This window comes from Triticum dicoccoides, chromosome 3B, assembly GCF_002162155.2.
Source record: "Triticum dicoccoides isolate Atlit2015 ecotype Zavitan chromosome 3B, WEW_v2.0, whole genome shotgun sequence".
Taxonomy (NCBI): Eukaryota; Viridiplantae; Streptophyta; class Magnoliopsida; order Poales; family Poaceae; genus Triticum; species Triticum dicoccoides.
In genome coordinates this window covers 31,393,767-31,420,381 of record NC_041385.1, presented here as the reverse complement: position 1 = coordinate 31,420,381, position 26,615 = coordinate 31,393,767, and positions in this window count along the sequence as shown.

Below are 26,615 nucleotides of genomic sequence, written 5' to 3'. Positions count from 1 at the left end.
ACAGGGAAGGCTACATCATCTAGCACCGCAAACAGGCCAACCTTACTCAGCTTAGCAAGGGAAAGTGACTGAGGTGAGGATGGGCCAAGGTTTCGGCTTTCATTTGTGATTTTTTTTCTGGCTCTTAATGAGATGGCCGAAAATCCACAATTTCACTTTCAGAAAAATCTCAGATGAATAGTTAAACAAAATTTCGAATTTTGGAATAAATATGTCCATAATTTGCCCGATTTGTTTTTACATCAAGTGGACCGAAAGTAACCCTCATAGATTAGTTCAAGACTTACCATCCACAACCATCAAACAATAGTTCAATGTTTAACAAACATAGTACAACCAACAATATTTCAATTTGATTTTCTCGGCCGACAAGGACATTTACCAAGCCCAGGAGAGATGACCGACTTTTGCCATAAATACATAACTCTAGGATGGGCTGACCATGGTCTCTTGGGCTCGCGCCGTCGATGTTGGTCATTCTCGTGTCATAGGCCCTATTATGGCATCAGACCCGGTGCTAGCTCGCCGCCTCTTTGCCCGGAACCTTTGCAAGTTCTCCAGGCGAGCCTTGACATGTTTTGAGCACATGGCATAGCCGGATTGCGCCAGCTGGCCGCAAGTCCAGCCATGACCATTGCCACGATTGCACCGCCGCTCTGCCTGCATTATCAGGGGTTCAGCTTCAATCTCTAGTTCTTGAAGAGCTACTTCTGCCTCCGTCCGTTCTCCATCAGTTTCCCCATCTAGCTCTGCATCAGTACTTCCATATCTATAAACAAGTGCACAATTAGTTATATTCCCAAAACACAACATGTTTGTAGTGCAAAGTAAACAAAGACTTCAAAATATATACAAAACGAATATTTTTTAAAGTTGAGATTATAACCTGGATTTTATTCTCATGATAAAGTGATACAGTACACTATCAACTCAAAGTACAAATGTAAGAAAGAAAACACATCCACAAGCATTGTAACCCGCCGGAAAAACCTAACACATGTTGCATCAATGCGCTCAGTTAAAATGTGTCAACAAGTTACTCGTATATCCGAGTACAAATATTAACTGTGCTAAACCAAATGCTACCTAGACATAATATAATATATTTACAATATGCATGCTTTAATCTCAACCCCAACTATATAACTATCCATTCTGCATTCAGGGCCATTTTCACCATATGTAGAAAAAGGACGTGTTGACAACCAAGTTCCATGTCCATGTCCCCCTAGGAACTGGAAGAAGTAAATCACGTCTGTGCGATTGTATATGAAGCCACACATATGACTTTGCTTGTAAAATACATACTAGACTATGAAGTTTAAATTTATTCATTTCTTATAAAATAGTGAAAAGAAAATTCTATTACTACTTGGACTAAATAATTTAAAATCTCCTGCTGACTTTTTGAGAATTAATCATAAAGTCTTGCCCAAGATAACAAAAATCCAACCATGCCGCACTTGATGGTACAAATTTCTACCAATTCATACTTTGTCCTATCCATATACACTGTAGAGAGAGTGGTGAGCTATGCGTGCACATGGGGAAGTTCTCAAAAATTGAAAGCATCAAGGCGAACGAGTGATTGGTTAGGTCAATTTTTGTTGGCCTTTAACAACATAAATTCATGCAGAAAAATGATTAAGTGTGCAACCTTTCATTATGATGACAATTGGGTGAGACATGAAAAGATACTCTCTATGACCTTATGGCTTAGTGTAGAAGTAGTGCTAGACTGCAGTACTATAAATCTATAATAGGATATGAGACTTACAATGACGATCTCATCGATAACCAGTTGGCATGAATGGTATAAGTGGGAGAGATGTGGCGTCGGATGAGAATGGAAGTGGAGACTCGATGATTAGTAATTAGACATGTTATTCCAGGAATCCAACTATAATCAATGTTTTTGTCATGATTACTCAATAATATTTTTTTTCCTTTTTTCTAACCCTGATGCAAGCCCACGTCCTTTCTAATTGTTAAATTTTCTTGGCAATATTGTTTGATTTGTAGGACTATATGTGAGGATTTTTTCAATAGCTCGCTTCAAGTTCATAGGAAAACTTTCCCAGGGTATAAAATTTTGAAAATTATTATGGTTCAAGACATCATATGTCTTTCTGGTGAGGTAATAGATTATACTCTTATGTCAACTTCCATGGTTTATGGTTCTTCATCGTTCCAATCATGTTTAAAACTGAACACAAATTTGATGCTAAAATAGAAGGTATTGAGTTCCCGCACAAAAAAAGGTGGGGAGTTAAAAAGAATACATTTGTTTCAAAATTAGATGTTGCAGAAAAATGTGTAGTAAATTTTTTAATTTAATTTGGTAATGCATATCCAAATAAAAACTAACAGGGAATGTTGTATTGTGAAGATTTTCCATGTGTTAAGTCACGTATTTTACAATGCATGATGAATATCACATATTTCAAAGCATAGGAATAAATGAGAGAAATAAAAATCCTGACAAAGTAAAATAATTTTTTTAACATTTACCTCGTGTGCCCATTAACTGGAATAATATTTTATTCCTCATATTAGGCAAATTCATTTTGATCTTCAATTAGAAAGTCGTTGCTGAGGTGGACTGTATTTATTTGGGACCATATCATATATAATATCATTGCTAATGACTCACAATCTGAATATTCTCGTCTCATAATAATGTAGTATATTTTATGAATTTTAGTTTAGTGTATCGATCTAGCATCTTGAACAAACAACATACATACGCTCGTGAATAAGACTAAATGAAACCTGTCTCACACGCAAGTGATATTTTTATTTAGCATAATATTATGTGTTCGTTATTGATTTTTATTATTTCCTATTTTTGTATAGAATAACATAAGAACATAGGTTTCTATGTTTAAGTATTTCCGACACAATAAATACGATGCCTTCCCACCTGCCATGGCCACTGTGCTAGTTTCTATGATAATATAACACGATGTAATTTGAAGTGTCGAAATGTGTAGAAGGCATGTGGACAAGAATCTGGATGCAATAAGACACAATATATCAGATTTCTGTTGCCGGTCATTTTTCTGCCACATATTTGCAGCTACAGAAAAAAATTTACATGAAAAATATCTGCCTACCGGAACAGACGAGAGATCGTGCAGGTGTATGATTTTTTTATGCACGAATGAATATCCTGGATGTGTATTTGTGTTGGCGGCGATCTACTGGATGCGGGCATGAACTACATGATGGACAGATTCATCCACCTACTTCATGCAGTGATTCCTCTACGTTATCCTTGTCACACTAAAGACATGTAACATGAGATTCACTTTAAAACTGGAACGATGTTAGGTGTGCATATAATAAAAGTGAATTGTGGAAAGCATGTCGAATCATGCGCAAAGACCAAAAAGAATAACTCAAGGGTGGTATGGCTCACATAGAATTATAAGCTTTAATTTTCCAACGTAGCGGATAAAACATTGGAAAATATATTTAACTGAAGAGATCTAAGAGAGATTTCTATCATGAACAATTTACACACTAATTGTGTAAGTGAAACTACAAAAACAAATATATCGAGTATGCAAGGGAGTCACCACTTGTCTATGTAGAACCAGGAAAATAAATACTTCAAGTATGTAATGGAATCGTTAAGTTTATTTTATCCCTTTTGCGATTACATTTATTTCTTTATCATCCTTTTATCTGAATCATTTCTCTCTTAATCTTGGCCGTGTGGTTTGTTCCGTGTTTTACCCATTTACATGACCTCCAACATGTTAAGCTGACCCTTCATGTGAGGACTATATGGTGGCTGATAAGGCTATGGGAATGACAGACTGTAAACTGTTAAAAATAAATATAGCAATTCTATAAAAAAATATCATCACTTTAACATTCATTATCTTTTTTGTAGATAACAGCCAAGCATTCTGGGAGGTTCACTAATTTATATTTGGTAAAATTGTTGGATTACCTGCATATTTATTCATATATGTTTGGATAACCGATCTTGTTAGTTCAGAAGACGATCACTTGAAATAACAGTCATGTGATGTACGAAAAAACTCTATGAAATGTACATTTTTCGGGTAAGTGGCATAGTTAGTTTTGTGCACATATTGCATTTACACTGCATAAAATACAGATCAACTCGTATAAGTTTAAAAATACGTTGAAATTTAGGCCCAGCAGAAGGATTGATTTTTCAGGAAAACGAAATTACTTTAAATAAGTTTTTGTTGGAAGAAAAAAACACTTGTTTCCTTTTCTACGGCTGGAGGCATGTAGCATCGGACTTGTTTTCTACTCTGCCGTGGAATATACAGACAATTTCTGGATATTACTAGAAGGCTCGAAGCAAGAGAGAAAGCTAGAAGTATAGATACCTGTCCTCTGCGTCCTTCACCACAGCGGCGTCCAAAGCTACATTGTTCCTGTACAGGGCCACCTAACAGGAGGACACGGTGCACCCATTTTAAATTCCGGCCGCCGAATCAACAGATCAACCAAGAAATACAGCACCAGCACAGAAAGAAAGAATATACATGTTTCATCGAATCGGTTCTGTACCTGAATATTGGACGAGCCAGCTGAAGAAAGTGGAGATTGGAAGGGATGGTATTCCTCGTCCGCCAGATCAAACTCGTCCTGGACGCCGGGGACTTCCGCTAGCATGAGCAGGGCCGCTGCTGCTTCCTCTTCGGCACTCTGCGTAGGACTCATTGGGATTTCTACGGTGGCCGGGAAGGTGGACGACGGTGAAGCAGGGTTGGTCGGATTCATCTCTGCCGTGGTGTAGTGCGACGAGAGGAGAGAGACGGCAGGAGAAAAATGTGTGAGAGGGGTTATGGGAATCTGGATGGAACGAACGATGGGCCAGTATATATTCCATGGTGTATACATCACTAGATCTGTAGATCAGGCTGTCATTATTAGAGAAGATTGGCAGCGTTTCGCTAAATGATTTTGGTATTTGAAATTTCTTTCAGGGATATTGAAAAGATAGCTAATAGTGAATTAAGAGGATCTAAAAAACAATTAAAGTATAAGACTATGCCTTTTTTGCTTGTGCGAATAAAGGAAAGAAATATATGCCCAGTTGGCGTCGCCTAGCTAATTGCATATGTATCCACTCTCTTAGCTGGAACAATCTTGCCTATGTTCACACTCAAGTATATCCCCCAATGGTTTATTTTGAGATAAATTCTTGCCTTTTATAACCATTCAAAGCTTTCCTATTTTTTTACACAATTTGTATTTCCAGCTTTTCTATATTCTTGAAACAATGGGCTATTGTTTTAGGGTTTCTGCCCATTCTACGTTGGCCCCTAAATGGATCCTTTTAAAAAGAAGCCTACCTACAAAAGTATGACTAAGTTTTCTAAAACAATAGGCTTACTGGGGAATCCAAATTCCATTTGGAAAATAAATTATGAATTTTAAATTTCAAATGAGTTGACTACTGGCTGAAAATGTATTGGAGCAACTATAACATGTCCCCTTGAGATGCATTTAAGAAAGGAAAACACTTGAAAATGGCACGCCAACACGCCTGCATGGTGGTGCACGCGACCACCTCGCTCTTGGCCCCAGGGACACCGCTTTCTCCTTCGTCTTATCCCCTCGCAGCACAGCGCAGCCACTTGTTGTCGCTCATCTATCTCTCTCCTCCCAATGCCCACCTCTGAACTGCCAGTCATGGTCAGCCCATCATGGCAATCTCCGCAGGCGAGCGACTCCCCGATGTGGTCCTCGTACGGCTCCTGCCTACCCACGGCTACGGCGCTCACATGGCTCCTCCCTCTCCCACGGACATGGCGGCGCGGCACTGCAACTGGGACATCGGAAGCCATGGGTAGTGAGGGAGTCCTTGATTAGGGGTATCCGGGAAGCCGGACTGTATACATCGTCCGGACTATTGAAGCGTGAAGATACAAGACACAAGACTCCGGCCCGTGTCCAGATGGGACTCTCCTTTGCGTGGAAGACAAGCTTGGCGATCCGGATATTATATTTCCTTCCTTGTAACCGACTCCATGAAAACCCTAGCCCTCTCCGGTGTCTATATAAATCGGAGAGGATGGTCCTTAGAAGGCCGATCACAATTACAATCATACCATCATAGGCTATCTCTTAGAGTTTAGCCTCTACGATCTCATGGTAGATCTACTCTTGTACTACTCATATCTTCAATATTAATCAAGCAAGAAGTAGGGTTTTACCTCCATTGAGAGGGCCCGAACCTGGGTAAACATTGTGTCCCTTGCTTCCTGTTACCATCAGCCTAAGACGCACAGATCCGGACCCCCTACCCGAGATCCACCGGTTTTGACACCGACATTGGTGCTTTCATTGAGAGTTCCTCTCTGTGTCGCTTTGAGGCTTGATGGCGTCTTCAATCGTCAACAACACGGTCCAGGGTGAGACTTTTCTCCCCGGACAGATCTTTGTGTCCGGCGACTTTACACTGCGGGCCAATTCGCTTGGCCATCTGGAGCAGATTGACAGCTACGCCCCTGGCCACCAGATCAGGTTCGGAAACTTGAACTACACGGCGGATATTCGCGGAGACTTGATCTTCGACGGATTCGGCCTTGTGCCAGGAGTGCCGGACAGTCACGACGAGCACGACCTAGACCTGCTGTCGGACAATGCTCGGGATATCACCCCAGCAGTAGCCCCGGATTTAAATCCGGAGCAGGTTGCGTTGCCTAAGGACGGAGGGGTAGATTCCGCCCCGCAGGTCGCATACTCATTGGCGGTGGAGCCGAACACAGGTCTCACCTCTGTGGAGGCCTGTAACCCCGGGCCCCCGGATTCGTATCCGGTTGTTGGTTCCGGTCCGCATACCGTCGAGCCAGTCAAACCAGGTTGTGCTCCGGTAATGAAGTTTGCCGCTGCGGACATCTTCCAGCACTCGCCCTTTGGCGACATGCTGAACTCATTAAAGTCTCTCTCTTTGTCAAGAGGCTCTGGGCCGAACTATGCCGGCCTGAGTGGGAAGCAGGCGACCAAGGAATTCGTTGCCCACCCACCACCCACTTCGTTGCCATGATCGATGATTTAACCGACGTTCTTGAATTCGACTCCGAAGACATTGACGGTATGGACGATGATGCAGGAGAAGCTCCAGAATTTCTGGGGCGCGGGACTACTACCTTGTTACACGATATATACATGGTGGATACGCCCAAGAAGGACGACAGTGATAATCCGGAAGATAAAACACCCGGGCAAAAGCCAAAACCGCGGCGCAGACGCCGCTCAAAGTCCAACAACAGTAAAAATAGCGCCAAGAGCGCAAGAACGATCGATATACCAATAAACCCCGAAGGCAGTAACGACCACATGGACGCAGCGATGGAGCAAGACGATCCAGGTCACGCCAAACAGAGTTCGGAGCAAATACCCAATCACAATGATCCGGAGGGACGAGCTCATGAAACCGCCCTAGAACAGGAACACAGTCCGGACGATGATGCATTCACCATTCCAGACGAACAAGTGGAACGAGACAACCTCCACCGAAAGCTTATGGCCACAGCCAGAAGTCTAAAGAAGCAGAAGCAACGGCTGAAAGCCGCACATGAAAAGCTCAGTCGCAGATGGAATAAAGTGCTAGACACTGAAGAAAGATATGGCGACGATCGCCATACAAAAAGCTATCCGAAACGCAAGCTACTGCCAGAATTCGACGACGAGGACGTTCCACCAAAGAATAATACGACCATGAGACCAGACGTACCGCTCCACAACCACAACAGAGCGGCTACTGACACCGCGCACGATCTACGTGAGAGGCTGGATAAGAAGGCCGGTGCAGCCAGGTCCATCTACGGATCTAGAGGACACACCCCGGCGAGGGACTATGGTCACCTAAACGCTTATACAAGCCAAATACCAGTTCGGAATAAACTCCGGACACAACAACAGCCGACTACATGCCACGACGCGTTCAGATACAAAGGGGCTGCTCACCCCCTGTGCTTCACCGAAGAAGTACTGGACCATGAATTCCTAGAAGGTTTCAAACCTGTGAACATAGACGCATATGACGGAACGACAGACCCAGGGGTCTGGATCGAGGATTTTATCCTGCATATTCACATGGCTCGTGGGGACGATCTCCACGCCATCAAATACCTTCCCCTCAAGCTGAAGGGACCAGCCCGACACTGGTTGAAATACCTCCCCGAAAACTCAATTGGGAGTTGGGAGGAACTCGAAGACGCTTTCAGGGCCAATTTTCAAGGGACTTATCTCCGGCCTCCGGATGCAGACGATCTAAGTCACATAATCCAACAGCCCGGAGATTCCGCCCACAAGCTTTGGAACAGATTCCTCACTAAAAAGAATCAAATTGTCGACTGTCCGGACGCTGAAGCCTTAGCGGCATTCAAACACAGCATCCGTGAAGAGTGGCTCGCCAGACACCTCGGCCAAGAAAAGCCAAGAACAATGGCAGCCTTAACAAGCCTTATGACCCGCTTTTGCACAGGCGAAGATGTGTGGTTAGCCCGTAAAGGCACCAGCGACCCAAGCACATCCGAAATAAGGGATGGCAACGGGAAGCCACGGCGTAATACGCACAAACGCCATAACAAGGAAGAGAGACCGGATAACACGATGATCAACGCCGGATTCAGGGGCTCTCGACCTGATCAGCAAAAAAAGCCATTCAAAGGCAGTAAAGAGGGACCGTCCGGCTGAACAGGGTCCTGGACAGACTATGCCAAATTCATGGTACCCCAGAGAAACCTGCGAACCACACCCATAGAGAGTGTTGGGTCTTCAAGCAGGCCGGCAAACTAAATGCCGAACACAAAGGGAGGGAAAGACGAAGTGAAGACGAGGACGAACCTCGCCAGCCAAGCACTGGGGGACAGAAAAAATTCCCGCCAGAGGTTAAAACAGTAAACATGATCCACGCGACTCACACATTCACGAGAAGGCAAGAACGTGCGCTCAGAGACGCGCACGATGTAGATCCCATCGTACCCACATCTGACTACTGGATGTCTCGTCCGATCACTTTCGATCGCATGGACAACTGAACTAGTATTCGGCGCGGAGGATCACAGGCCTTGGTGCTTGGCCCAATAATCCATGGATACCGTCTCACTCGTGTCCTCATGGACGGCGGCAGTAATCTCAATTTAATATACGAGGACACTGTTCGCAGAATGGGGATAAACCCATCCAGAATTAGCCGAAGCAACACCGCCTTTGAAGGGGTGATACGAGGCGTTGAAGCCTATGGCAGGGGCTCTGTCGTGCTGGAAGTAACATTTGGCTCCCCAGGCAACTCCAGAAGCGAAGAACTGCTCTTCACCATCGCACCCTTCCAAAGCAGCTACCACACATTGCTAGGAAGAACGGCCTTCGCCCGCTTCAACGCATTGCTGCACTACGTCTACCTTACACTCAAGATGCCCGGTCCCCGTGGCGTCATCACCCTTAGCGGAATCACAGAGCGCTCTTCACGCGCAGAGGAACACGCGACGGCCCTTGCGGCCGGACTATAAGCGGCCTCTAATACTAGAAAACATGTACATGACTGGTCATTAAGACCGCAGAAACAGTTAGACGAGTCCGGTAGGCTTGATAAAATTCAACCGGGCACCGTATATGTAATCCCATAGCGGAAACCAGGGGCTATAACTATTTAATACAGCCCCACACTTGGCTCAACATTATTGGCAGGCCAACATCTTACACTTTTACTATCCATCGCATACTTATGTTGTTCTCTCCTGTGAGTTTTCCCTTTTTCCACACACAACATTCGCGCGATACCCTTCCACGATACGGCACAATGGAGACAAAGGCGCAGACGTGCAGCAGGGCCCCGTTCAATAGGTTTCTTTTTAGATTAAGCCCCTGTGTAAACCTTTTATATTGCCTCTTGTTGTTTAAACCATCCCATGGGTTCCATACCCACAAAGGATACTGTCATTATCGGCATTTCGCCACGACAGAGTACCACACGTACCTGGAAATACAGGGTTCATAATGAATGGGCATTCTTGAGCCCATCTTCTGTTATAAAGCCCGAACACCTTCGGGAGTGTTCGGTGTCACGAGTTTGGCCTTATATGCATCAGCTCTGAATCATGTCTTTGGTCAAATGTTGGGTTTGCCCGGCTCCTGGGTTTGCCGCCTTACGTTCTGTTATCATCAGCTAAGGCAGGCCAAAGGAGAACTACTGTGATTGTGCCCTAGTTATTCCGGATGAGCGCCTAAGTAGAGAAAGCCGAAAACTGACTGTCATGATACAGCGAGAGACTGTTCAACCACTCCAAGACTCACCGGAATCTCTAAGGATTCCTCCGCATTAACGAAGGGCCGTTTCCCGGCCATGTATGCACGCGCCCGTATTCGGATGCACGCGAATGTACCAGGGGCTACATAGTAGCCCCACCTTTAGACTCCCATGGCTAAGCGAAAGTGTTACAACTATATAGTCCGGTTGCCTAGTTCGACGTGCGATCACCTCCTTAACGGACCAAGACGTTGGATCAAGTGTGATTATGCATATTTTTCGCGAACACCCCCGCATTGTATGCGTGGGAGCAAAAGCCAACGACTGCTATCTTTCGGACTACTTATACATATAAAAACGGCCGTACAGGGGACACAATCATATTTCAGGCAAAATGTATAAATATGGCCTTATAATCAAAATAAACATTGTTTTTTACAATGGTTCGGCTTATCAGTCGAAGAGGACATTCTTCGAGCACTGCACCTCTATTAGGCGGGCACCTTCTATGACCTGCGCCAAGTAGTGCTCGGTCGGATATTGGCCGCCCGCCGGATCCTGGGTCGCTATAATGGTGGCCTCCATATCCGTCCAATAGGCTTTGACGCGGGCAAGAGCCATCCGCGCACCCTCTATGCATGTCGACCTCCTCATGGCGTCAATCCGAGACACAGCCCTAAGGAATTGCTGCACCAAACCAAAGTAGCTGTCCGGCTGAGGCCCCTTCGGCCAAAGATGGTCTATTACAGACCGCATTGGAAGCCCGGACAACCTATGAAGCTCCGCCACGGCAGCCACCTTCTCATTTAATGGCAGCGGGCGAGTGGGAGCATTGAATTGCGACCAGAAAAGCTTCTCCACTTCCTTATCACCTTGTGCCTCTAAGAACTTGGCAGCGTCAGCTGTACTATTCGTCAAGTCCGCATATGCGTCTACAGGACTCCAGCGCCCAGCCAGGGGAGCATACTAGGGATCCAAAAACTTCGTCCGCAGTAGGAAGGAGCCCCCAACCATGATTTTGTCGGCCTGCTGGAGCTCCTCCCGCATACCTTGGATCTCGGTCCGCATCTCCTTGGCGTCATTAAGTGCCTTGTCCATCTCGGCCGAATTAGCCTTATTCTCCTTTTCAAGGAGTACATACCGGTCGGCGACATTCTTCAACTCTTCAGCCATTTCGGCTATCTTTTCCTCGCTTCGGCGATGAGCAGCCTGTTCGGCTCTCAACTCTTCGGCCGCCTTTAGGGCAGCCGCATTGCTAGCCCGAGCTTGTTCCTTGGCCTGAGCAAGTTCTGCCCTTAGGGCCTCCACAGCAGCAACACCCTCTACAGTACAAACACATTGCATTAATATTATACCCCTCTCGCAATTTGCTATATATCATAATAATGGAAGCAGAGCACATACCCTGTGAATCCTCCAGCCGTTTGTTCACCAGCGTGATATCGATGTCAATAGATCCGATCTGCCTCCTTAGTTCGGCAACTTCAACAGACTGGTCGGCTGCCGGATCCTTGCATACCTGCGCACATGTACAGCGCAACCATTACTATATGATCCCCCGGTCACCGCCTATGGCGGGCAACCAGAGTCTCAGGGGCTACTATCCATAGGGAGCACACCTAGTGCGTGATTCCTAACCAAAAAATAGCGCATTTTTTACTATATACCTCAAAGCCTTTGAGCAGGCTTGTAAATGCCTCATTCAAACCGCTGGTAGCGGATGAAATCTTCATGAGCACCGTGCTCATTAAAGAGCGGTGCTCCTCCGAGAGCGCGGCTCGCTCAAGAAAGCCTGTCAGTACGTCCGGCCGGACATCGAACTGTGCCGGACCCTTCTCATCGCCACCCATGGGAGCCAAACGCTCCGGGCTCACGGTGACTGACGTGTGCGCTTCCGGCTTCGATAGATCCGGACTCCTCCGTGACGACACCTCCGTGTCGCCCGCTTCATGAGGCGGAGAGGTGGGTGGATACTCACTCTCCATCATCTCCGGACGAAGGTCCCCCGAAGACGAACTCTGTTGAGAAGAGCTGCTCGTAGGACTACAAAAGACGAAGTCCCGGTTATGGATCTCGAAGTAACATCATACCTTTGAATTAATGAATAACTTACGGCTCGGTGGAGGGCTGGCCCGTTGGTGGGCACGACGCGGTGAGGGTGCCCGTCATGGAAGAGCCCCCTGGTGATACCTTCTTCCCTTGCTTGGGCGTCTCTGCCTCCAAGTCTTCGGAGGCTGCCCTCTTCTTCCCGCGTGGGGAGGAGAATTTAACCTCCCCCTCCTGACTATCCTCCATAGGAGAGGTAGCGATTCCCCCGGTCTAGGTGAGTAGTGTGTGAAGTTCGGCTTCACTGCCCTTTCCTTTGCCTTTCCCTGAGGGGATTTTGCTGAGCACCCGGCCAAGCATCTTGGCAATGGTTGGACCGGGCGAGCCTTCAGGAAGTGACGCCGGACACCTGATTCTCTCCGCCTTGTTGAGCCATTCCTGGCCACGGAGGGATTTTCAGAATAATAGTTATGATAAATATAAATGAAGTATCCGGCTTTAGGGCTACTTACTTGGGCATCTAGGCGATTGCAGCTTAGACCCGCATCCTCGATGGTATCCGGACCCTTAACTTGTGGTCCGAAGAATAATTTACACATTCCTGCGAGCTGCAGGCCGAAGAAGTGCTTAATAGTCCACGGACCCTCCGGATTAAACTCCCACATCCGGAGAGGCCGACGTTTGCATGGCAACATCCGCCGGATTAGCATCACTTGCATTATGCTGACAAGATTTATGTCCCTCTCAATAAGCTCCCCGGATACGATTCTGCAGTTCTGGTACATCGCCAGCGGGCCCATAATTCCGTCCTACGTCAGTCCAAGACGCTAACTGTGATGGAGGGCCTGAGCGGAACTCAGGGGCGGCTACCCACTTTGTGCCTCTGGGAGCTGTGACATAAAACCACCTCTGTTGCCACACATGGGATACTTCCGGAAAAGAACCCTCTGGCCATGGGGCATCGGCGTTCTTGCTTATTATGGCACCTCCGCACTCCGCATGTCGCCCCTCGATCATCTTCGGCTTCACATTGAAGGTCTTGAGCCATAAGCCGAAGTGTGGGTTAACATGGAGAAAAGCCTCGCACACAATAATGAACGATGAGATATGGAGGACGGCGTCTGGAGCCAGATCATGGAAATCCAACCCATAGTAGAACATGAGCCCCCTCACAAAGGGGTCGAGGGTGAGGCCCAGGCCTCGGAGGAAGCGAGGAACGAACACGACACTCTCATTGGGCTCCGGCGTGGGGATAACTTGCCCTGGAGCAGGAAGCCTGTGCTAGATATCGGTGGTCAGGTATCCGACCTCCCTAAGCTTAGTAATATCCTCCTCTTGGATCGAGGAGGCCACCCACCGGCCTTTTGCATCGGATCCGGACATACTGGAGGATCTGGGGCGTTGGAGCTTAGGTTTTGAGTGCTGGTGCTCAAGGTGTGAGAAGGAGCAGGAGAGGTGGAAAAGAGGCGTAGTCCTCGGCCCCTTTATAAAGGGGATGAATATCAAGAGTCCTCAGCGTGACCGCTCGAGACTTATTTAAAATACATGGATTCATACCAACGGTCACCGTGGGGTCACACATGCCCATATTGATGAAAAATCCCGTAATAAGAGGAACATGATCTCTGCTTTGGCAGAACGTGCCAATAAAACCGCCTCGCAACGCGAGTCGAGGTAGAGCAAGAAATGTCGGTTCGTGTTGGACCAGGCCACGATGCAAGGGCACAACGTACGAAGATTGCCAGCAGAATGGATTTACGCTATGTTCCCTACAATGGTGTGTGAAGATCATCTTGCAGATCCGGACACGGTCTACGTGTTCGACAAATAACCTTGGTGTATTCGGAGAAGGAACCCGCCTTGCAATGCTGAAGACAAGACTGCGTGCCGGACTCATCGTCATTGAAGCCTGGTTCAGGGGCTACTGAGGGAGTCCTAGATTAGGGGGTATCCGGACAGCCGGACTGTATACATCGTCCGGACTATTGAAGCGTGAAGATACAAGACACAAGACTCCGGCCCGTGTCCGGATGGGACTCTCCTTTGCGTGGAGGACAAGCTTGGCGATCCGGATATAATATTGCCTTCCTTGTAACCGACTCCATGAAAACCCTAGCCCTCTCCGGTGTCTATATAAACCGAAGAGGATGGTCCTTAGAAGGCTGATCACAATTACAATCATACCATCATAGGCTAGCTCTTAGGGTTTAGCCTCTATGATCTCGTGGTAGATCTACTCTTGTACTACTCATATCTTCAATATTAATCAAGTAGGAAGTAGGATTTTACCTCCATCGAGAGGGCCCGAACCTGGGTAAACATTGTGTCCCTTGCTTCCTGTTACCAACGGCCTAAGATGCACAGATCAGGACCCCCTACCCGAGATCCGCCGGCTTTGACACCGACAGGTAGTTTGTGACGGGCGGTGCAGCGAGCACAGGCGCTGGGTGATGGAGACGACACACCCTAGTGCTACAACTAGTTAGTTTTTTTGCTGCAACCCACTGTCAAAAAAGCTGGTACTGGAGGTGGAGACGGTGTCCTATGGTGTTGCAAGCGATGATTTTTTTTGTTGGAACCGACCGGCAAAAAAGTTGCATCAGCACATGAGCAGTGCTGGAACTGGACGACGATACAGGTCATTTGACTACAACCAGTTCTTTGATTTGCTTTAACCTGCAAAAAAATTATTGGATCCGCCTATATTCTTTTTGTTGTGACTTGCACGGGATGGTGCCGCCATAGGTGCTCAATCTGGAGAGGGCTTATCTTTGCTAGAACTCACAAGGTGGATTGCTGGAATTTGCAAAGTTATTTGCTGGAACTGGCAAGACGGATTGCTGGAAGTGTGGTTCCCAGATACTACCATGACGACTCTTTGATGCTACATCCATGGTCTCCACATGCTGGAACTGTGCTCACATGATGCTACATCCATGGTTGTTGGGTTTTCCCTAACCCTAATTAACTTCAGCTAGCTCTCTCTCTCTCTCTCTCTCTCGTGTAGCTCTCTCTTCCCTCACCCTGGCTCAACCAAGGAAGAATAAAGGAGGGTGAACATGGAGGACACAGGTGGTTTCTTTTTTCTGGCGCACAAATGCGTGCTACACAGTCAACTTCTTTCCGAGGTCAAACTGCCGCGCCACAGCCATTACAAACAACACCACAAGGGTCTTATACCCCGGGCCAGCGTAGGGCACAATCCCACTCCTCCACCACTCAAGCGTTGGATCCAGCCAGCTCTGGCCGCAGCCACGACCGCACGCATCCGGGTCGCCACCAACCTGCAACATATTGACTCGGTCACCTTGACCGGTTCTCCAATAGCCTACCCCTACTTCTACGCAGCTACCGCACACACGACATGCACACACACATGCCACATCCACATGCACACTTTCCATGGTCCGGACGTGTCTACAGATTAGCGCCCGACACACGCGCACCGCACGCTCACACGCGCAATCAGTCCAGCCATGGCTTATTTCTAAGAATCACTGCTACGTCTCCAACGTATCTATAATTTCTAATTCTTTCATGCTATTATATTAACAATCTTGGATGCTTTCTATGCATTATTATGCTATTATATATCATTTTTGGGAGTAACCCATTAACCTAGTGCCTTGTGCCACTTCGTGTTTTTGCTTGTTTTGGCTTTTCAAAAAATCTATGCCAAACGAAATCCAAACACTACGAAACTTTGTGGTGATTTTTCTGGACCAGAAGGGACCATAGAAAGTTTGGGGGAGGCCATAAGAGCAACGAGAAAGCCACGAGCTCATGGGGCACCCCCCTGAGATCATGGGCTCCACATAACTCCATTTGACCTAATTCCAAACCTATAAATTTGCATATGTTCCCAAACTAATGGAGACCCACCTGAAACACTTTTTCCATCGCCACAAGTTTATGTTCTTCTGCAATCCCATCTGGAAGCCTTTTCCGGTACTTTGCCAGAGGGGGAATCGAAGATGAAGGGCTTCTACATCATCCTTGCTATCTTACGATGATGCCCGAGTAGTTCACCACAGACCTACGGGTACATAGCTAGTATCTAGATGACTTATTTTCTCTCTTTTATCTTCAATAGATTGTTCTCCTCAATCTTGTTGGAGTTCTAACCGATGTAATTTTTTTGTGGTGTGTTCGCTGGGAGAATTGTGTGTTTATGATCATATTATTTATCGAAATTAATTGAGTTTTTTAACTTTATTATGCATGATTGTTATATCTTTGTATTTCTCTTCGATCTATCCATTTGGTTTGGCCAACTAGATGGATTTATCTTCAGTGGGAGAGGTGCTTTGTAATGGGTTCAGTCTTAAGGTGTCATCACCCAGTGATAGAAGGGGTAGTGAGACACGTATTATATTGTTGCTATTAAGGGTAAAGTGACGAGGTTTATTCATATTGATTGTGCTTACTTCGTCTACATCATATTATCTTGCTTAAGGAGTTACTCTATTTGTCATGAACTTAATACCATAGATGAATGTTGGATAGCGGTTGATTGGTGGAGTAATAGTAGTAGTTGCAGGCAGGAGTCGGTTTACTTGTCACGGACGTGATGCCAATATAGATGATCATTTTCACGAAAACGTCATAACTATTCGCTTTTCTATCAATTGCCGAACAGTAATTTGTTTACCCATCGTATGCTATGTGTTCCACAAAGAAGCCTCTAGTTAAAACTATGGCCCATGGGGTCTACTTTATCATATTATAAAACCAACAATACCTTGCTGCAATTTATTTATTTTTGTTTTGTTTTGCAATTTATGTGTCTACCTATACAAGATTTGATACTTGCAAGTAACGAGTTCAAGGGGATGGGCAATCCTCTTGCCGTGCCGGTGCAAGTCTTTGCTTTTCTGTGTGCAGGTGTTCTTCACGAGGATTTATGTGATTCTATTAATGGTTGGATAAACCTTGGTTCTCATTGAGGTAAATACTTATCTCTACTGTACTTCTCCACCCTTCCTCTACGGGGAAAATCCCAACGCAACTCACAAGTAGCAGAAATAATTTTTGGCGCAATTGTCGGGGAGACGTCATCAAATCTCATCAACTGCCTTCACTCACACTATCATCTAGTTGCTCAACTTTTTATTTGCCTTTGCCTCCCTTTTTCATCTCCATCCACTTCTTTAAAAAATAATAACACAAATATATTTGACTTTTTTTGTTTTCTCGTTTGCATGCTTTGTCGTTACGTCCCAAGAAATCACTAAGTTGTGTGATTTTTAAAATACGAATAATAATGATTTTATTAGTACTCCAATCGCTCCTCCGGCCACTAGTGGGGAGTCTTATGATATTAATGCTGCTTTGTTAAATCTTGTTATGAAAGAACAATTTTATGGATATCCTAATGAGGATGATGCATACCACTTTTATACCTTCGTTGAATTATGTGGTATGCAAAACAAAAAAGATGTGGATAATTATATTATTAAGTTGTTATTATTTCCTTTTTATTGCGAAGTATTTTCCTTCCGCTCAGATTATTTCTCTTAGAAATCAAATTATGAAGTTTAAGCAACTTGAGCATGAACATGTTGCACAATCCTAGGAGAGAATGATATTATTGATTAGAAATTTTCCCACCCGTGGTTTAAGCTTATGGATGATGATACAATATTTCTATGTGGAATTAAACTTTGTTTCTAGAAATCTTCTAGACTCTGCTATAGGTAGGACTTTTATGGAAATCACATTGGGAGAAGCTACAAAACTCCTTCATAATATAATGAAAAATTATTCTCAATGGCACACCGAACGAGCTCCAACTGATAAGAAAGTAAACTCTCTGTTGAATAAGTTTCTGCCTTGAGTGATAAAATGTATGAAAATGGTTGCTAGTAAAAATACTCAAGTTGATCCTGGTTATGTGCCACTATATACTTTCACTGATAATAACTATAATGCTATTGATATGAATTATGTCTTCAAAAACAATTTTAATCAAATCCCTCTAATAATTATGATAATTCCTATGGTAATACATATAATAATAATATTAATAATAATAATAATAATAATAATAATAATAATAGTAGTAGTAGTAGTAGTAGTAGTAGTAGTAGTGGTAGTGGTAGTAGTAGTAGTAGTAGTAGTAGTAATAATAACAATACTAATAACAATAATAATAATAATAATAATAATAATATAATAATAATAATAATAATAATAATAATAATAGGATACCTAGTGATCTTGAGAACAATATTAAATAATTCATTAGTTCTCAAAAGATTTTTAAGGCCGTGGTACAGGAGAAACAAAATAAAGTTCATGATATGGCTAAAAACATGGATAGAATTCCTTGTGATGTGGAACTCCTAAAATTAAAACTTTTCCACGTAAGTATGATATTAAAGAGTCCATAAAGTCTATCCAAGTCCCCATAAATGACAGCAAATAGAGAACTGCAAGGTTGAGAGCTAAGTGAGAACTTCTAGAAAAAGTTATTCCACCCGGTTTTTATTGTAATCATGATGAAGATATTAAAATGATTGTTGTCTCACCTACCGAATAATTTTATAGAAATATAAAAATTGATGACAATGGTACTAGAGATGAGTCAACTTTAGCTAGAAGGCATCCCAATTGTTCGGGGGGTGATGATCTTAATGATAAAAATAATAAAAGTGGGTTTGAAGAGGTCAACACTTTAAATAGTGATGTGCCCACTACCTTCGATTCCAAGCAGTTCAATTATGATAATTGTTCTTTGATGGAAGGTATTTCCTTGTTGCAATCCATGATAAATTCACACAATTCTTCCGAACAAAATAAAGCTTTTACTAAACATATTGTAGAAGCTTTGAATAAAACCAAGAACTGGATGAGTCAAGACCTAGAAAATTTCATGATGAATGGGAACCTACTATTAAAGTAAAGGTTAAAGATTATAAATTTAATGCTTTGTGTGATGTAGGTGCTAGCATCTCTACTATACCAATATCCTCATGTGATGTTCTAGGTCTCATCGATATGGATGCATGATCCCTTAATTTACATTCAGCAGATTCAACTATTAAGAAACCATTGTGTAGAATAAATGATGTTCTCATACTTTCTAATAGAAATTATGTGCACATGGATTTTAGTGTGCTTGACATTGAATGCAACCCGTCTTGTCCTATAATACTTGGTAGGCCTTTCCTATGAACCATAGGTGCTATTATTGATATGAAAGAAGGACATATAAGGTTCCAATTTAAATTAACAAAGGGATGGGACATTTCATTAGGAATAGAATGAAACCACCATATGAATCTATTATGAGGGACACCTATGGAATTAATTTGAAGGACGACACTCCTTGAAATAATGCTTTACTCCTAGCTATGGGCGTAAAACAATAGTGCTTGTTGGGAGGCAACCCAATGAATAAAATAAAATGTTCACCTTTTGTTTCTATTCTTGTGTGTTCTTCACACAATTTTGCTACTATTATGATTATGGTTCTATGTTATAATTAGTGTTTGTGCCAAATAAAGCCTTTAGGATTATGTTGGATGATAGTTGATCTGATCTTGTTGGAAAATAGGAAATATTTGCGCCAAGTTCTGGAATTTTGTAAATTCACAGAAATGTGCGTTTGCTCTGAATTTTTTACACATCATTGATATAAAATTTTCCCATGTCTTCCTAATTTTTCTGAATTTTTGGAATTACAGAAGTATGTTGAAAGTTTATATTACTATAGACTGTTCTGTTATTGATAGATTTTGTTTTCATTGCATTGTGTGCTTATTTTGGTGAATTTATGGATTGTATGAGGGGGTATAAGACATGGTAAAGTTAGAATACAATAGGTATAATGCAATAACAAAATATGAATGGGTTTGCAACAGTACTTAAAGTGGTGATTTGCTTTATTATACTAACAGATCTCACGAAGGTTTTTGCTAAATTTAGTGTGATTGAAGTTTTCATGTTCTGGGTGAGATCACGATGGATGAAGGAACAAGGAGTGAAAAGAGCCTAAGCTTGGGGATGACCATGGCACCCCAAGGTAATATTGAAGGAGTACCAAGCAACTAAGCTTGGGGATGCCCTGGAAGGCATCCCCTCATTCTTCTAACCTTCATCCCCCTTGGCCAACTACCCTAGGGGCTTGGAGGGCAATGCACCTGCCCCCTCCACCCCTATATATAGTGGGGAGGCGCATGGGGAGATGCACCCTTCCACCCTTGCCCATCTCCCTCTCGTTACACCTCCTCCAGCTCGATCGGGCATACGCTTGGCGAAGCCATACTGTATTTTCACTGCTGCCACCACCACCACGCTACCATGTTGGTTCAGATCTCATCCACGTCCTCTCCTTTACTTGCTGGATCAAGGAGAGGACGCCACTAAGCTAAATGTGTGCTAAACCTGAAGGTGCTGTTTATGCGGCGTTACATCGGTTGGATCGTGATTGGATTGCGAACAGTATGGCTACATGAACCACATTTTATATGCTTCCTCTTTCCGTCTCCAAGGGTACATAGACACACTCCTCTCTCATTGTTATGCATCTCCTACATTAGATCTTGGGTGTTTGCAGTATTTTTTTTATTTGTTCCGCATTGCTAGTGTCATCTCGAGCCCCACGTAGCACGCCGCCATGCCTCCAATCTTACATCTGTATGTGTCCACGGACTCGGCGTCCGCCATGGACGGCGGGTCGATGTCGCTGCGAAGAATGGACATGCATGCAACCCTGCCCAATCAGCTTCGATGAAGTGTGTCTTCAGGCTGGCTCACACCTCCGTTGTCGTCTTCTTTGTCAACTCCTACATCAACGAGTCTTCAGAGAGCATGCCGAATAGCATTGACTTTGCCACCTTATCCTTCTTCTCGTTGACAGATGTGTCGCTCACTGCAACACCACCTCCCAAAGGCTCTCGGAGTGGAGGATTGCGTCTGCCTTGATAGCGCACACTGCGTAGTTGTCTGGCGTGAGCATCGGCAGCGACAACGACACCACACCCCATGCAGTGCCGTGCAGGATGATCGCACTACCCACCGACAAGAATCAAGAAAAGCTCTTATGTCGATTATTAGGTTTTCCCTAACCCTTAATGTCCCATGCTCTCTCTCTCTCTCCCTCTCTCTCTCTCTCTCTCGTGTAGCTCTCACTCACCTCACTTTGGCTCGAACGAAGGAACAAGAAAGGAGGGAGAACACGGTGGACATATGTGATTTTGTTCTGGCGCACACATGCCCGCGGAACAAGCATCTTCTTTTCGAGCTCAAACTCTGGTGTCACAATCAATACAACAAAAACCATACGGGTATTATATGATTTGTTTCATGATATGCTTAGATTTATCTTAATTCTTCTGTCTTAGTTGCAGACGCTTGCGAGAGGGGATACTCATAAGAGGGTTGCTAGTTCAAGTAAGAACGAGAGCCTAGAACCAACCAATCCACATATCAAATTATCAAACTAGCGAAAGCGAATCAACTAAATATGATGACTGTTATTAGAAGATAATTCACATAAGTCCTCGAGAACACATTCCTATATATAAGAGAACTTTCCAGCTTGTCCTTTGCTATAAAAAGGATTGGGACACCTTGATGCATGCCACTTGTGATCTACATTGGGATTTCCACGAAGAGGAGAGGATTATGCAGTATAGTCGAAATAAGTATTTCCCTCGGTTAGAAATCAAGGTTATTAATTTAGTAGGAGAATCACACAACAAGTCATTACCAGCACCCACATAGAAAATAACAACTACTTGCACCAAACGCAAACAAGGGGTTGTCTATCGCTTGGCGGTTAATTGCAAGGATGAAATCTTATAGTGTTAGCTAGATAAATAAAAATACAAAATAAAATAACATAAATAAAAGTGCAGTAATATATTTTTGGATTTTAATATATGATTTAATAGACCCGGGGGCCATAGTTTTCACAAGAGGCTTCTCTCTTGAAAATAGCATATGGTGGGTAAACAAATTATTGTTGGGCAATTGAAAGAAACACAAATAATCATGATGATATCAATGGCAATGATCATGTATATAGGAATTATGTTAAAGACAAGTAGACCGACTCCTCCCTACATCTACTGCTATTACTCCACACATCGATGGCTATCCAACATGCATCTAGAGTATTACGTTCATAAAGAACGGAGTAACCCCTTAAGCAAGATGACATGATGTAGACAAAGTAAACTTACACATGTATAAACCCCATCTTTTTATCCATAATGGAAATGATACAAATACGTGCGATGTCCCTTTCTATCACAGGGATTGAGCACCGCAAGATTGAAACCATCACAAAGCACCTCTCCCATTGCAAGAAAAATCAATCTTGGTGGCCAAACCTAATCAATAGATCAGAGAGAAATACGAAGTTATAATAATCGTGCATAAAAGAGTTTAGAGAAGACTCAAATACTATTCATAAATAATCTGATCATAAACTCACAATTCATCAGATCCCAACAAACACACCGCAAAAAGTGATTACATCGAATAGATCTCCAACAACATCAAGGAGAACATTGTATTGAAGATCAAAGAGAGAGAAGAAGCCATCTAGCTACTAGCTATGGACCCATAGGTCTATGCTAAACTCACATCATCAGAGGGGCGACAAACCTCCGTGGTCGATTCCCCACTCCGGTAGAGTGCCGGAAAAGGCCCCAAGATGGGATCTCTCGAGAACAGAAGCTTGCGGTGGTGCAAAAAGGGTTTTGGGTGGCTCCCTGTTGGTTTCCTGATTTTAGAGAATTTATAGAGATAGAATTAGGTCAAATAGCTGAATAGCGGCCGCAGAAGCCACCAGGGTGCGCCTACCCCCATGGTGTGCCATGGTGCATTGTGAGCTACTCCTTCATATTCTGGCCCTCGCCCGAAGCTTCCAGGGTCTCTTTTGTCCAGAAAAAATTGTCAAAAAGTTTCGTGGCAATTGGACTTTGTTTGGTATTGATATTCTATAGAACCAAATATAGACAAAAAATAACAATTGGCACTTGGCACTAAGTTAATAGGTTAGTCCAAAAAAGATATATAATTGCAGATAAAACATCCAAGATCGATAATATAATAGCATGGAACAATAAAAAAATATACATAAATTGGAGACGTATCACTACACCTTTCTTAGTATTGCTACTTGTTACTAGTTACGAATTACCTTGCTACAAAACTACTTGTTACCGCTACTTTCAGTACTTGCAGATAATACCTTGCTGAAAACCACTTATCATATATCGGCTGCTCCTCGTTGGGTTTGACACTCTTAGTTATCAAAAGCACTATGATTGATCCCCTATACTTGTGGGTCATCACCACATCATAAGCAATACTATCCATGTCTCTATCCATATCTTTAACTTTATGAAGTTCTTCTACCATAGCATTGAAAATCTTTTGAGAAGTAATAATATTGTTAATGTTGAACTGAAGATCAGTAGGTATCCCATATTATTATTGTAATAATGCCCTTAGGAATTACCAAATTATTAGAGGAAATACCAGGATACTTATAACCCACAGGTATAGGGGATCAATTGTAGCATCTTTCGATAAGTAAGAGTGTCGAACCCAACGAGGAGCTAAAGTTATAACAAACATTCCCTCAAGTTCTATCGACCACCAATACAGCTTTACGCACGCTTGACGTTCGCTTTACCTAAAACAAGTATGAAACTAGAAGTACTTTGTAGTTGTAACAGGATAGGTTTGCAAGAATATAAAAAGCACATAAATATAAGCTAGGGGTTGTTTATATAAAGAAGCAATAAAGTTAGTATAGCGAGTGTGGAAAAGTGGTGGTAGGAGTTGCGAAATCGTCCCTAAGCAATTGACTACTTTACTAGACCGATAGCATGTTTTATGTGGGAGAGGCCACTGCTAGCATGTCATCACTGACTTGGAATTCTATGCACTTATGATTGGAACTATTAGCAAGCATCCGCAACTACTAACGTTCATTAAGGTAAAAACCCAACCATAGCATTAAGATATATTGGTCCCCCTTCAATCCCGTATGCATCAATTTCTATGCTAGGTTGAAGCTTCTGTCACTCTTGCCCTCCAATACATAGTCCTATCAACATAAAACTAACCCTATGGTGTGATCCACGCGCGCACTCATATGATGGGCAGCAAAGGACAACAACATAACCATAAGCAAATTAAACCAATCATAGCAATTCACCAATTACCGATAGGACGACAAAAATCTACTCAGACATCATAGGATGGCAACACATCATTGGATAATAATATGAAGCATAAAGCACCATGTTCAAGTAGAGGGTACATCGGGTTGTGGGAGAGTGGACAGTTGTAGATAGATGGGGGAAGGTGTTGGTGTAGATTGTGGTGACGATGATGGCCCCGGCGGCGTTCCGGCGCCACCGGAAGCGAGGGGGAGAGAGCCCCCCTCCTTGTCCTTCTTCCTTGGCCTTCTCCCTAGGTGGGAGAAGGGTTCTCCCTCTGGTCCTTGGTCTCCATGGCATGGGAGGGGCGAGAGCCCCTCCAAGATTGGATCTGTCTCTCTGTCTCTCTCGGTTTCTGCGTTCCAGATTCTGGCCTTTCACCGTTTCTTACATTGTCGGAGATCCGTAACTCCGATTGGGCTGAAATTTGAACACAATTTCTATCCGGATATTAGCGTTCTTGCAGCGAAAGAAGGACACCAACCGACTTACGGGGTGGCCACGAGGGTCAGGGGCACGCCCCGCTGCCTCGTGGCCCCCTCGGGCATCGTCTCGCGTTGATTCCACTTCCCTAAATTCACAAATATTCAAAAAATAATCTCCGTCAGTTTTTATCCCGTTTGGAATCCGTTTGATATGGATTTTCTGGGCAGTGGATCAATATGTTAGTCCCAAAAATAGTATAAAAAGTTTCCAAAAGTATGTAAAAGTTGTACAATATTGGCATGGAACAATAAAAAATTATAGATACGGCGGAGACGTATCAGCGTCCCAAGCTTAATTCCTTCTCGTCCTCGAGTAGGTAAATGATAAAAAAGATAATTTTTGATGTGGAATGCTACCTAGCATAACCTTGATCGTGTAATCTAATCATGGCATGAATATTAAGACACAAGTGATTCAAAGCAATAGTCTATCATTTTACATTAATACAATAATATTTCAAGCATACTAATAAAGCAATCATGTCTTTTCAAAACAACATGGCCAAAGAAAGTTATCCCTACAAAATCATATAGTCTGGCTATGCTCCATCTTCAACACACAAAATATTCAAATCATGCACAGCCCCGGTTTTAGCCAAGAAATTGTTTCATACTTTAGTATTCTTAAACTTTTTCAACTATCACGCAATACATGAGAGTGAGCCATGGTTATAACACTATAGGTGCAATAGAATATGATGGTGGAGGTTGTGTGGAGAAGACAAAAAGGAGAAAGTCTCACATCGACGCGGCTAATCAACGGGCTATGGAGATGCCCATAAATTAATGTCAATGTGAGGAGTAGGGATTGCCATGCAACGGATGCACTAAGAGCTATAAGTGTATGGAAGCTCAAACTAGAAACTTAGTGGGTGTGCATCCAGCTTGCTTGCTCATGAAGACCTCGGGCATTTGAGGTAGCCCATCATCGGAATATACAAGCCAAGTTCTATAATGAAAAATTCCCACTAGTATATGAAAGTGAAAGCATAGGAGACTCTCCCTATGAAGAACATGGTGATACTTTGAAGCACAAGTGTGGTAAAAGGATAGTAGTATTGCCCCTTCTCTCTTTTTCTCTCATTTTTTTATTTTCTCTTTTTTATTCTTTTATTTTTTTGGTGGCCTTATTTGGCCTCTTTTTTTGGGCTTCTTTGGCCTCTTTTATTTTTCATAAAGTCCGGAGACTCATCCCAACTTGTAAGGGAATCAGTGCTTCCATCAGCCTTTCCTCACATGGGACAATGCTCTAATAATGATGATCATCACACTTTATTTACTTATACTCAATATTACAACTCGATATCTAGAACAAAGATATGACTCTATATGGATGCCTCCGGTGGTGTACCAGGATGTGCAATCATCTAGCATAGCAAATATATCAAAAAATGGACAAGCCATGAAAACATCATGCTAGCTATCTTACGATCATGCAAAGCAATATGACAATGAATGCTCAAGTCATGTATCTGATGATGACGGAAGTTGCATGGCAATATATCTCGGAAGGTATGGTGGATGTTTTGAGGAAGATATAAGGAGGCTTATGTGTCATAGAGTGTATCGTATCATGGGGTTTGGATGCACCGACAAAGTTTGCACGAACTCTCGAGGTGAGAAAGGGCAATGCACGATACCAAAGAGGCT